This window comes from Carettochelys insculpta, chromosome 2, assembly GCF_033958435.1.
Source record: "Carettochelys insculpta isolate YL-2023 chromosome 2, ASM3395843v1, whole genome shotgun sequence".
Classification (NCBI taxonomy): domain Eukaryota; kingdom Metazoa; phylum Chordata; order Testudines; family Carettochelyidae; genus Carettochelys; species Carettochelys insculpta.
The window spans coordinates 127,999,589-128,011,972 of NC_134138.1; positions in this window are offsets into that span (position 1 = coordinate 127,999,589).

Genomic DNA, 12,384 nt, shown 5'->3' on the forward strand with positions numbered 1-12,384 from the left:
CTGAAAGCAAATTGGAGTTTGGAAGGCTCCAAGCAAATTGGCTCCAAAGGAAGAAAGAGGTGGCTGAAGCCCATTCATCTGCATGTAGTTTTAGGATGAACTGAAGTTTTGAAACCAGGGAAAATGACATTTTGGAAGAAGCATCTTGGCTGCTATGAATATAAATGGCAGCAGAGCCAAAACAAGCTCATGTTTCTTATACCAGTGTGCACTCCAGATTTCCCAGCATGATGTCTTCATGCAAAATAACTATGCACTGTGATCTTACAATTTTTAGTGAGAGGCAAATGTGAAAATAAGCTATTGAGTTCTCAAGTAAATATACTGCATGTGTCTAAAGGACTAAGTTACTCAGAGATGGTGAGATGTGTACCTGCCTTAGCAAAAGGAGCTTAGGTGAGAGTGGACAGAAACTACAAACCATTACTTCAGTGTTCGGCAGAAGGCAGCAGGGTAAATAAAGTAAAGGGACATAAAAAGGAAAAACAACAGAGCAAAAGGAGTTATAGTAGTATTCAATGAGCCTGTGAGATTATATTTGGGGCATTAGGGTAAGTTAATGATGGTTGGTTGTTTTTTTTTGTTTGTTTTTTTCCCTTGTCCTCTTAATTTTCAAACTGTGCTGCGGTCCAGGCACCTGAATAGAGCAGATGTAACTCAATTACAGTTAATAGAAGTAAATACCAAAAGATGGGTGAGAAATGGACCATTTATTAGAAAAGAGGTTAATTCGCAAAAGGAATGTGACCGAGGCTCATACAGATCAGGAGATAGATGTTCAGGTAAGGTGGGTGCTAAAAACCTAACAAGCTCCAAAAGGGGGACAAATAAAAGTAGAAAAGGCCCAGACTCCACAGCAATTAATTACCTTTTAGTGTAAATGGTCCTAAATATGGAGGGGGTGGGAGGAGGGGCAGCCTGTGATATCAGTAATTTTAGTTTTTTAAAGAAGTGTTAAGAATTAGACACTTGGAAGGAAGGAAGCCCAACAGGCTACAATGATAATTGATAGATAGGTGGACTGCCAATTGCTCCTTCTATCTCCAAATGTTGCTGTATCAGAGTGCTGAGTTCACCAGGTGTTGAGTAATTTTTATATAACATTATGAAGAACTTCTCTGAACAGGAATTCCTGTTGGGTTCTGCTAAAATGAGTGACAGATTTATTTTTAAACTACAACAAAAGGTGGGGGATGTGTGGCATTACATAATTAGGGATTATTAATACAATACTTCCGATTACTTCAGTGAAGTCTGACCAGGGAATAAATATCCCTGCTAATAGATAAAGCTAAATATTGGGGCTTAATTTTTAAGGTGAAGCAAAAAGTTCACATAAAAATAATGCTGAACTTTTGCATATCCCCACTTCCTATTTTAAAGTCTTGAAGTTAATTTTGAAGTTAGACTAAGGTGTATCAGATAAATGCAGTGAGGAGTTGAGAGCCCAGCTGCCAATCGTATGTCTGAAAAAAGTCCTGGTTGTCTATTCTTGAACAAATATTTTTAGAAAGAGGAGCCCAACCTTCATGCATTTAAATCCATTGTTAAACATCTAAATCAGAGCTCTAACCTTCAGAGATGCTGAGCATCCACAAATCCCACTGAGATGGAAACAACACTAGATAAAATTGTCTAAATTGTGATGTGTAACCAAAGTAGGGTGACTGTATTTCCCAAAGAGAAAATGGAACATCATGCAGGATTCGCCTGAGCCCCTCTGTCATGCTTGGGGCTGGCCCAAGCTACTTGTTTAAGCTCCCTCTCCCCAGGGCTCAGATAAGCTTTCCCTCCAGCCCCACACAGAGCGAGCATTGCTGCTCATCTGAGCCCTGCCCCCTCCCCCACCTCCAGGACTAAATTCATTGCTTGCCCCTGTCCTGCCTGTTTCTTCACACCCCACTTTTTTGTGAGAGAAGGCATTTGCCTCCTTTATTCTTGCCAACTTACCTACTGCTGGCAAGAGCAAACAGGACAAATGCCCCCTCAGGCCAAAAAAATTCAGGATGACTGGGACAGGACTTTTAAAAAAAGGACTGGCCACAGTCAAATATTTGGGCACTTTAAGAAGAAGAAGAAGAAGGAATAGTTGGAATGCTTGTTAGCATCACCAAATATTAATGACCTATTACTTAAAAGGTGGGATTTTCAACATCACCTGAGGAAGTTGGGGCAACATTTTGGAAAACAGTTAGATATGCTGTCTGTGATCCTTGCATGCATATTTTTCACAAACAAGTAATTGTGCATTCAAAACTGGATGACACCACTACGTATCTTCCACGCACAATTATTTGCACACAGTGTGTTTATTTAGCAGATTCATATGGGAGTGCTTTTGTAATGTGGGTCTTTGCTTTCAGCAGGAAGTGGGTGGGTAACTCCCTTAGACACTTCTGAAAATTCTGTCCTAAATTATGATCTTAGAGCAGTTTGTTAAACTTTTATTTAAATGAATAGCTAATAAAAAAAAAGTTTGCGAAAGGCCTATTTAACATTTGCAGAATGACCTATTTCTTTTTGAATTGCTTCAGATGGCTGTTTCCTTCCAAACTGCAAGCTGTAATATGCCTGTCAGTTGAACTGACTTAGTGGTGTTTACCATCCTGGGCTTCCAGCCAGGTTAATGTTAAAAACTGCAATTACCATTGTTAGGAATAGTTACAGTTTTCATCCTATTTCCTCTGCCTTTTTTTTTTTTCTTCCCACTCAAGGAAGTCTTCCATTTTCCTGTCAGAATTCTGAGGAGCCCCTTAATTTTCCCTGAGTGGGTTTCCGTATGCGCTTCACAAACCTCAAGGGCATGGGTGTAGTCACAGTGACTCCTTTTTCCACTCAAATCTTTTTTGGCATCAGTTCCATGCTTTTGCTTACACAGAGACCTCACTGGGAAGCAGTATGAGGCATTCCTTTTCTCCAGGATTGATTCCCTGCTGGTGTGAGGGGATAAAAATTGGGGATCAGGATTTGACTTGAGTAGGTTCCTGCAGACCATTAAGTGTTTTGACTTGGTAGCCATTTTAATCTGTTTGTGTAGTACAAGGGTTCTCAATTTGTTTTTCTTTTGATGTGAAACCTAGTTAAATGCAGAGATTGATCTCTGGAACACCTTACCTCCAAATTGTGATCACATGGCCCACCTGCCCTCCCATTCATGATCACACAGCTATTGCTGGAGTTGCTGCAGAAATGCTTTCCAGGAAAACTAATGCTAGAACAGTATGTCCTGAAACTACAAGTGGCCTTTTTAATGCAGATTAAAGGGAGGAGGTAAAAAAAGTCCTAGCACCATGTAGGGTTATCGCCTGACTGGCATGTCTGATTTATTTATTTCATTTAATTTTTTTGAATAGATTTGCTAGAAAATGACTTAATTTGTGAAGTACTTTTGTGGGATCTAAAACTTTAGCATGATCCTCACAGTACACTGGGATAGAATCATAGAAGAGTAGGACTGGAAGGGACCTCGAGAGGCCATCGAGTCCAGCCCCCTGCCCTCATGGCAGGACCAAGCATTTTCTAGACCATCCCCGAAAGCCATCTATCTAACCTCTTCTTAAATAGCTCCAGTGATGGAGATTCTACTGCCTCCCGTGGCAATTCGTTCCAGTGTTTGATCACCCTGACAGTTAGGAACTTTTTCCTAATGTCCAACCTGAACCTCCCCTGCTGCAATTTCAGTCCATTGCCTCTTGTTCTATCCTCAGAGGCAAGGAAGAACAAGTTCCCTCCCTCTGCCTTATGACACCCTTTTAAATACCTGAAAACTGCTATCATGTCCCCCCTCAATCTTCTCTTTTCCAAACTAAACAAGCCCAGTTCTTTCAGCCTTTCTTCATAGGTCATGTTCTCTAGACCTTTGATCATTCTCGTTGCTCTCCTCTGGACCCTCTCCAATTTCTCCACATCCTTCCTGAGCTGCGGTGCCCAGAACTGGACACACTACTCCAGCTGAGGCCTAACCAGCGCAGAGTAGAGCGGGAGAATGACTTCTCTTGTCTTGTTCACGACACACCTGTTAATGCATCCTAGAATCATGTTTGCCTTTTTTGCAACAGCATCACACTGTTGACTCATATTTAGCTTGTGGTCCACTATAACCCCCAGATCCCATTCCGCTGTACTCCTTCCTAGGCAGTCCTTTCCCATGCTGTATGTGTGACACTGATTGTTTCTTCCTAAGTGGAGGATATCGAAGATTAATAGTTTCTGCATCTAGCTAAACATACTGAAGCTGCAGAAAGGGGAGCATTGAAGCAAGAAAATGTTATCAGTCTTGTCTATGTATGTGTTATCTTTCTAGACATGAAGTACTGGTGAGTGGTGTTAGAGAGCTGGGCTTTCTTTGTAGAGGAAGGGGGTGACAGGTTTTCTTGCATTTTAGAGATAGTAACCCTACCACCGTGTGACCAACCAGCTGTGTGTGGATCATGAACAGGTGCTGCGTGGGCCACAGTTTGAGAACATGTGACCTAGCATGTAAGCAAGGCTCTGTTTGGTGCTGTGTATCCTGAGAGCATTGGAAGATAACTGTCTCCTTAAACGTCCATTCAGTACCATGGGGAAAAGTCCACATCTTTCATTAGTCCCGGGAAAGCAACCTTCATCTTTTCTAATGCTCATGTATCATACCCTTGTTGTAGCCACCAGGGGAAGGGTTACAGCAGACTGCATGCTGGCTACCAGGCAGAGTGTGCTGAATGTGAATTCTGAAGTGGTTAGCCAAATCAAGATATCTCAGGTTGGACTCATTAGAAGTGTTTCCCGAGTGGTGGTCTGTAAAATCCTGGGGTTCTGCAAAGTGAAAATAAGTGTTCCACGAGAAAATTCCTCTCTGGATCCCTGCTCTGCCACTGCTGAAAACAGTAGAACTAAATTTAACTGCTTTAAAGGCCAGCAGGGCAGCAGCAGGAAGTATCCAGTTGTTAAACCAACTGAATTTAGTTCCATTATTTCAGTGGTGGCAGAGCAGGGAGCCGCAGAGAGCCCGTCACTCACCCCATGACCCAACTGTTCCAGTGGGTGTGGCTCAGGTAACCCCTGCCAGCGAAACACCTCCACACCAGCTTCCCTTCCACTGGGTGCATGTGGCTGCCCTGCATAGGCTCCTCAGTCAGTGTCATAGATGGGTTAGTCCCAGGGGCTAGTTTGGGGCTGAGAGGGGTTAAGCCTGGTAATGTGGGGGGGTGGGATTGGGGGTAAAGTTTGGGGACAGGGAAGTGGCTTTGGGTTTGGGGACTGAGGCAGATAAAGCCTGGGGATGGGTGGTGGGTTTGGGAGCCAAGGGGAGTAGAGCTTGGGAATGGGGTTTTGCAAATTTTTCTTTTTAGTTTAAAGGGTTCAGTGGCTGAATAAAGTTGGGAAACAATGCATTAGAAGGTGGAGGTATCTTTTGAATTAATTTGATGTGTTTGTAATATTAGATAGATTATGTGCTGGTATTTTATCATCAATGATTTGCAGAGTTGAATATGGCAGTAATTCAAGAACAGGAACAGTGCAACCTCTTCAGTGAAGCCTGTGGAACAAAGCTCCTATTTTATGCTGTAGCACAAACAAATGTGAAATGTCCTTCATCTCTGCTGTCACCTGTGCTCAGCAACTGTCTTGTTATGAGAAAGGGTACGGGTTGTGCATCCTTTTGACTGTATGAGAAGCAGAATATATTCACCCAAAAACAGCTTCTTGCAGCGTGACTGAAATTTACAAATTGAAAGAGAACACAGTGGTTTTTTATTAGTGCCTCTTACCCTAAGGCTTGGTCTACCCCATGGAATTATCTACAATACTGCCTTGCTCCTGCTGGTGGAAGTGGATTCTGTTGTTTCCCCTCCAACCCATATGATGAAGTGTGTTTTACCCATGGAAGCTCGTGACCTAGTACGTTTTGTTAGTTTTGAAGGTGCCACAGTACTGCTTGCTTTTTGTTCAGTTTTGTTTTGTTTTTAAGTTACAGACTAACACTACTGGCCCTCTGAGGCTAAATAAAAATGCGTGATTTCAGAACAAAAGGATCTTTATTCACCGTGCCAATGGGAGGGAGATTGGTTCACAGGGCATTACACGTACAACAGGGGCAGCTTAGTAATGAGCAATACACAACTGTCACATCATTGTCTGATCGTTCGTGAAGCTGATTTTTGAAGCCTCTCTGATGCACAATGAGACTCAACCTGTTCTTATTACCCTCATGTCTGGCTGCTCGTAATTAGCCACTCAGTGCCTTAACCTCTAACCCCGCCAGAAACTTTCCCCTTTACTTTCACAAATATTACAGAGCATACAGCAAGCAGCAGCAACAAGGGGAATATTGGGTTGGCTGCCATCTGACCTAATCAATAAACTATATGTGTTCTTTTTTTAAAAAAAAAAAAAAAATCCAAGACACATTCTAAAATCATTCTGCACCTGCTTAGCCTATAGTTGAACTGCTCCTTCCTGCTGTCCAGGCTGCCTGTTTACAGCTTCATGAGAGCAAGGGGTAGGCTCGCATCTCCAAACATAACATTTGGCCTTTCAATCAGAACTTTCACATCTGGGAAGAAAATTGCATCTTGCATCTAATGAGACAGGAGTTCCCAAAGATGCACCCATGATATTCTTTTCTATCCATCCCATGTTGATGATGGTGAAACAGCCCTTGTGATCCACCAGCGCTTGCAACACCATTGAAAATTGCGCCTTGCAGTTTATATACTCTTTGGCACGTTGATCTGATGCCAAGATAGGGATATGCATTCTGTCTATCACCATACCACAGTTAGGGAACCCCATTGTGCCAGAGACATCCACTCAGTCCTGCATGTTTTCCAGAGTCACTGTCCTTCCTAGCAGAAGATTATTTATTTGCCCTGGCTACTTGGAGCACAGGAGCCCCCACTGTAGATTTACCCACACTCCAAATTGATTCCCAGTTGACTGGTAACAGTCTGGTATTGCGAGCTTCCACTGGGTTATCACCACTCACTTCTCAAGTGTCAGACCAGATCTTGTTTTGGTATTACAGTGTTTCTGGGCTGGCAAAAGCAACTCACAAAGTTCCGCGAACATGGCATTAGAGAGTTTTGCAGCTACTGGTCATCATCTCTTAGCCGCATAACTATACAATCCCACAGTCTGTGCTTGTTTTGGAACCAGAGACAGTGTTGCACTGTAGCAACATACCTGATTGCTGCCAGTATATGCCAGTTGCTCCATTTGATGTGTTCCTGTTGCATGGCTTCCCCACACACTGGTGGATCCTGGCTAGGATCCGGACAAACTGCAGGATAACGCATAAGATGTCTGCAATGCTTGCCGCTGAGCAGGTTCCATGTTGGCCATGCTTTGGCTTCTGCGTAGATAACCAGGTAAAAATGCCACAAAATGATTTTGCTTTCAAAGAGGAAGGGAATGAGGCTTGCATCACAGGAGACTGATGATTATGTACCCAAAACCACCAGTGATGATATTTTTGCTCCATCAGTAGGGCCCACCTAATTTGTGGGTCATTTTTGATTGACTTCATAATTTCAGCTATTTAAATCTGAAATTTCACAGTGTTTATAATTAGAGGGGGACTTCACCCAAAAAAGGAGTGGAGGAGGAAGGTGGGGGTGGTGCAAGGATCTCGTGAGGAGTTGTGGTACTGCCACCCTTCTGTGATACGGCTGGTAGTGCTGTCTTTTCAGAGATGAGAGCCAGGAGAGAGGCAGCTGCTCTCTGGAAGCCCAGCTCTGAAAGTAGAGGCATCCCCCCGCAACAGGGTAGAAGTGAGGGTGCCACGGTATGGTATTTCCACCTTTCTGTGCTGCTAGTGGTGAGGTGCTGTCTTCGGAGCTGGACATCAGACCAGAAGTTGCTGCGCTCCAACCACCCAGCTCTGAAGGCAACACAGAAGTAAGGGTGGCAATAGTGTGACCCCACCGACATAACCTTGTGACTCCCCACAGCAACTCCCTTTTGGGTCAGGACCTTCAACTGGAGAAACACTGTTCTGTCCTTGAAATCTGTATAGGATATGGTAAAAGAACGCAGAAGACCAGATTTCACAATCTGTGATGTGTTTTTTCATGGTTGTGAATTTGGTAAGACCTTACCTATCAGGCTCTGGGAGCCTGACCCACAATTCAAATGGGTGGCAGAAACTGTGGAATGGCTAGCCGTGGCGCATCACTGTCAGAGACAATTGTAGATGCAATAGTGAGGATGGACTTCACTTCCACTAATGCTGTAACCTTGCTCATGTAGCAGTTGCTCTTTGTCTCTGTAAATCCACAGCAGTTTTCAGGATCATAGCAGAAAACAACAGATCAGGTCTTACCAGTGTAAAGTTTCAGAGTCTAATGGCAGATAGTGACTAGCCAGGAAGAAGCTTGCAAACAAAGCTTGTTTTATTCTCATCCAGCCACTCTTTCTGCACATTCCCTGGAATGCTTGTTGCATGGCTTATTATGCTAACAAAGTCAACCAGTAACCACAACGATATTTAGCACTAGTGTTTTATTTTTCAAGAGCTTTTCATAGGTGTATAAGCATTACCATTACTTTACAAATAGAAAAACTGAAGCAGGGAGAAAAGTGACTGGCTTAAGATCTCTGAGTCACTGCAGAATATGGTGGATTGATTTTTTTAAATCTACTTATGTCAACTTTTTCATTTGTACTCCAGTAATTTGCAAAATAAGTGTATTCCCATTGGTTGATTATAGCTGTTTAAAATGTGTTGATTTACAGCTAAATAGACCCTTTATCTTGGGTACATTATACATATATACACATTTAAGCAATTACATAATTAATATTTTTAGATGCTTATTAACTGTACATTTTAGTATATTAGAAAATGATGAATATATTGCTTATTTACCAGATAATTATGCATTTTGCTGATATGCGTCAAGCTGCTGGTAACAAAAGATTATTTAAACATACACAATAGCATGGTACTTCAGATTAAGAATATTGGCAAGAAAATGAGGTGGAATAAGGGCTTGATTCATCCACTTCTTCACTGCCTGCCATTTAATTCTGTGTTTGGGTATTTTTTTCTTCAGTATCTCTTGATGTTCTTGCCAAATTTCAAAAGCATCAGCAATACAACACCAGCAATCTTTCTGCAATTTGTCAAAGGCTGCGGAAGTGGATTTCAGTGTATTAGCATTTCTTCTACATTTCCTGTTAGCCTGATGTTGACAGTTTGGCTATGAAAGTTCCATCTGTTTTTGTGGGGATTTTCTTCACAGATTTTAATAAAATGGCCGAAAACAGTCAACCACTGAATTCTATCCTATATCTTTGGGACTAATTAGTTTGCATCTTCCCATTTCCTTTAGCAAAGCTGAAGAAAAATAACTATTATGGCTTTTCAAATTCAAGAGCATTTTCCTTTATTTCTGGAGCTGTAGTTTTAAATCTTCGACTAAAAAGTACAAAAATTTAGCATTGTACCATATGCTTTAAGTTTCAGGTTCCCCTGATTATCTTTTTCTCCATTTCTTTGCACATTTATTACATTTGCAGCATTACCTGTGACAAAGCTATTTCCCTTGACACTTGAATTTATGTTCTTAGTTTACTGCTACTGCTTGCACGTTTTCTGCTGTAGAGCTGCAGTCTTAAGAGCTCCCTTGATGTCAAGTGACAGAGAGTCCACTCAGTTACCCACATAATTTTGGGGCTCACTGGCCCTTTACAGTTTGATAGGACCTTGTTCCAGTAAAGGAACCTTTATCACACCGTAAATATTCTTAAAAATATGTATTTATTAGCAATTATTGATCAGCACAATACACACACCAAGCATCTAATGCTCACCTCTCCCAATAAAAAAAGGTTGATTTCTCCTAATGTCAAGACCATTTTCATCCTGGGCTGCAGCTTCCATACAGTCTAGTTGTGCAAGAGTTAAAAATCCTAGTACCTCTAGTCTTGAGCTGTATCCTGGAGTTAAATTCCAACAGGCTTGTTTCCTAATGCTCATTATATATTTAAAATGAGAGTTCTTCTTGTCAATACCCCATCCAATATTTTACTCAAAATAGGTCTATACAAAAATGTTAACCAGTCATTATCCCTGTACAGAGGTTGACATGCCAAAGACTGCCTGCTCATCAACTTTCCTATTTTTCCAAGCTAGTAAAAACATCAGTATGTCAACTTACCTCTACACTTGGTTGATGGAATACATTTGCAACAGCAAAGCCTTCATACATTTTATTACCACAAAGAAGCTTCAGAAACTCAAGGCTAACTTGTCCATTTTCTCCACCCCCTCGTGACTTTGTGAATATATTTCTATTCCTCTTCATAACGCTGCAGTTGATACTTTTCTTTCTGTTCACTTACATCAAAGCTGAATTCTCCTGACGCTCTAGGCTTTATTTCCATGTTATGGTGATTGACCATAGCCAGGGGGCTGTGGCTTATGCTAAGTCCATGCCATGGGTGGGCCTCTTATTGCAAAATCAGGCCTGATGTACCAACATCCCCCTGATATTCTGCTGTCATAGGCATCCAGATCATATGGAAACTGGTGACATGCTGGTCCCATTGCTTGATGAAAGCACATTTAAATGTATGGTAAACAAATCAATAATTCAAAAGAGCTTATTAAGCACACTGGGGAAAAGAATCTGAACCCTGAGGAAATCTTCCTGGCTCTTGAGGTTAAAGACCATTGACTTTGGGGAAATAGAAGAGCACAAAAAGACATGTTGATTATCTCCCCTTAGGGAATAAAGGCAACCACATTCTGTGAAAGTTCCATCTGTCAGCCGGCAGTGCTAGAGGTATTAGTAACTCGATGGAAGCAAGAGAAATGTTCAGCCAAAGATTATAAGTTGCTAAAATTTTACTCCCTAGAAAGAGTTGTATTTTTGTTTGTAATCATGCCTATCTCTTTCACTCTTGCTGAGTCACCTGGATCTGGGAAGGGAGTGATGGAGCTGAAGGAGCCCATGTGCAACTTGAGCTTCCTTAGGCACCTGTTTGAGGCCTCTTATATCCAGGATGTGCCATAGCCATTCCTTGGCCTTCAGGATTAAGGATAGAGCCCTCCTGTTTTGATAGTTGGGTGGAACTTCTTCCACTGCCTCTTATCACAGTAGCTCCCAAATCTCCTGCACAAGGAGATTCTGCATCCACCAGTCGGGTATATCACTGTCAGTCGCACCCTCAAAATGATTTTAGCGTCCTGTTTGGGGAAGGGTCAAGTCTGATGAGGTTGAGGGTGTGGGCTGATTTGTCCAATAGTTATAGCCCCTGCTTTTCTCAGCAGGTGCCTCCTGATGAGGCTGGCTCCCTTGCCCAGGGAGGTGCTGGAACCTCTTCTGGGTAGGGACAGGAAAATACAACTCCAGGGTCTTGAGGGTAGCACTTGGTTCATCCTGAAGTGAAAGTGGTTTTCCTGCCACCTAACATGACTTCCTTCCAGCCTCTCAAGCAGGGGGTGATTTAAAGCCCATTAAACCAGGTGCAACTTTTGGCTCAGATTCATCAAGCATGGACAGCTGATTGATCTCAGATGATGTTGGAACAACTATGACATTGCTCACTGCATCACTAACACCAAGGAGTTGACTGATTAAATAAAATCATCAATGCTTGTTGGAGAAGGATTGGTGAATGGTATGTCCTGTGTCCTACCTCTCCAGGTACAGATTACAAGGAGTATCAGAATGGTCCAGGATGCGATAGGGGAGGGGTTTAAGGCTTATGGAGGAATCAGAGATTGAAAAACTAACTGAATCACACTCTGAGGAATTGACTGGTGAAGAGGGAGTAGTACTTGTGACAAATATTAGTGAGGGTAAGGAGGAAACAGAAAAACCCAATTTACAGATGCAGAAAACAGCTCGCTGACAGAGTACAAATCTCTCGCTGGAGCAAAGCCACAGCAGGAAATTTTAAAAGAGCAGGGACTAAACCCCTTCCCATCACCATGTTCCTTTGCAAACCCACCTCTGTTAACTCTCCTCTCCCACAGAAACAATAAGATTCCCAGGCAGTGAGTTCAAATAACTGTTTTGGGTAATGGAAGTTGGTTGTATTTGTGTTCCAGTTTGGCTTTTAATTTACTGCTTTTAAGTGAACTTGTGTGTCAACTGTTAAACAACAGGCAATCAAATGTTCTTTGCAGACAATGTGGTGTGTCTGTGTGCCAGCCCCCTTCGCCCTCCTCCGTATTTGCATTTTTTTTCCATTTGCAGCTTTCTCTGGAACATAACCTCCGATGAAAAGCAAGTCCTTCCCCCTTCGGAGGAGAGCCTACTGTAAGCTGACACTTTGAAGGCCTCTGTTTTCTATCCAAGAAAGGGTTTACACCAGACTCAACTTTTCATTGGGTACTGAGAGGAAACTCTAATAGATCAAAGTATTTAAGCTTTCCTTTGAGTAACAGCAAAT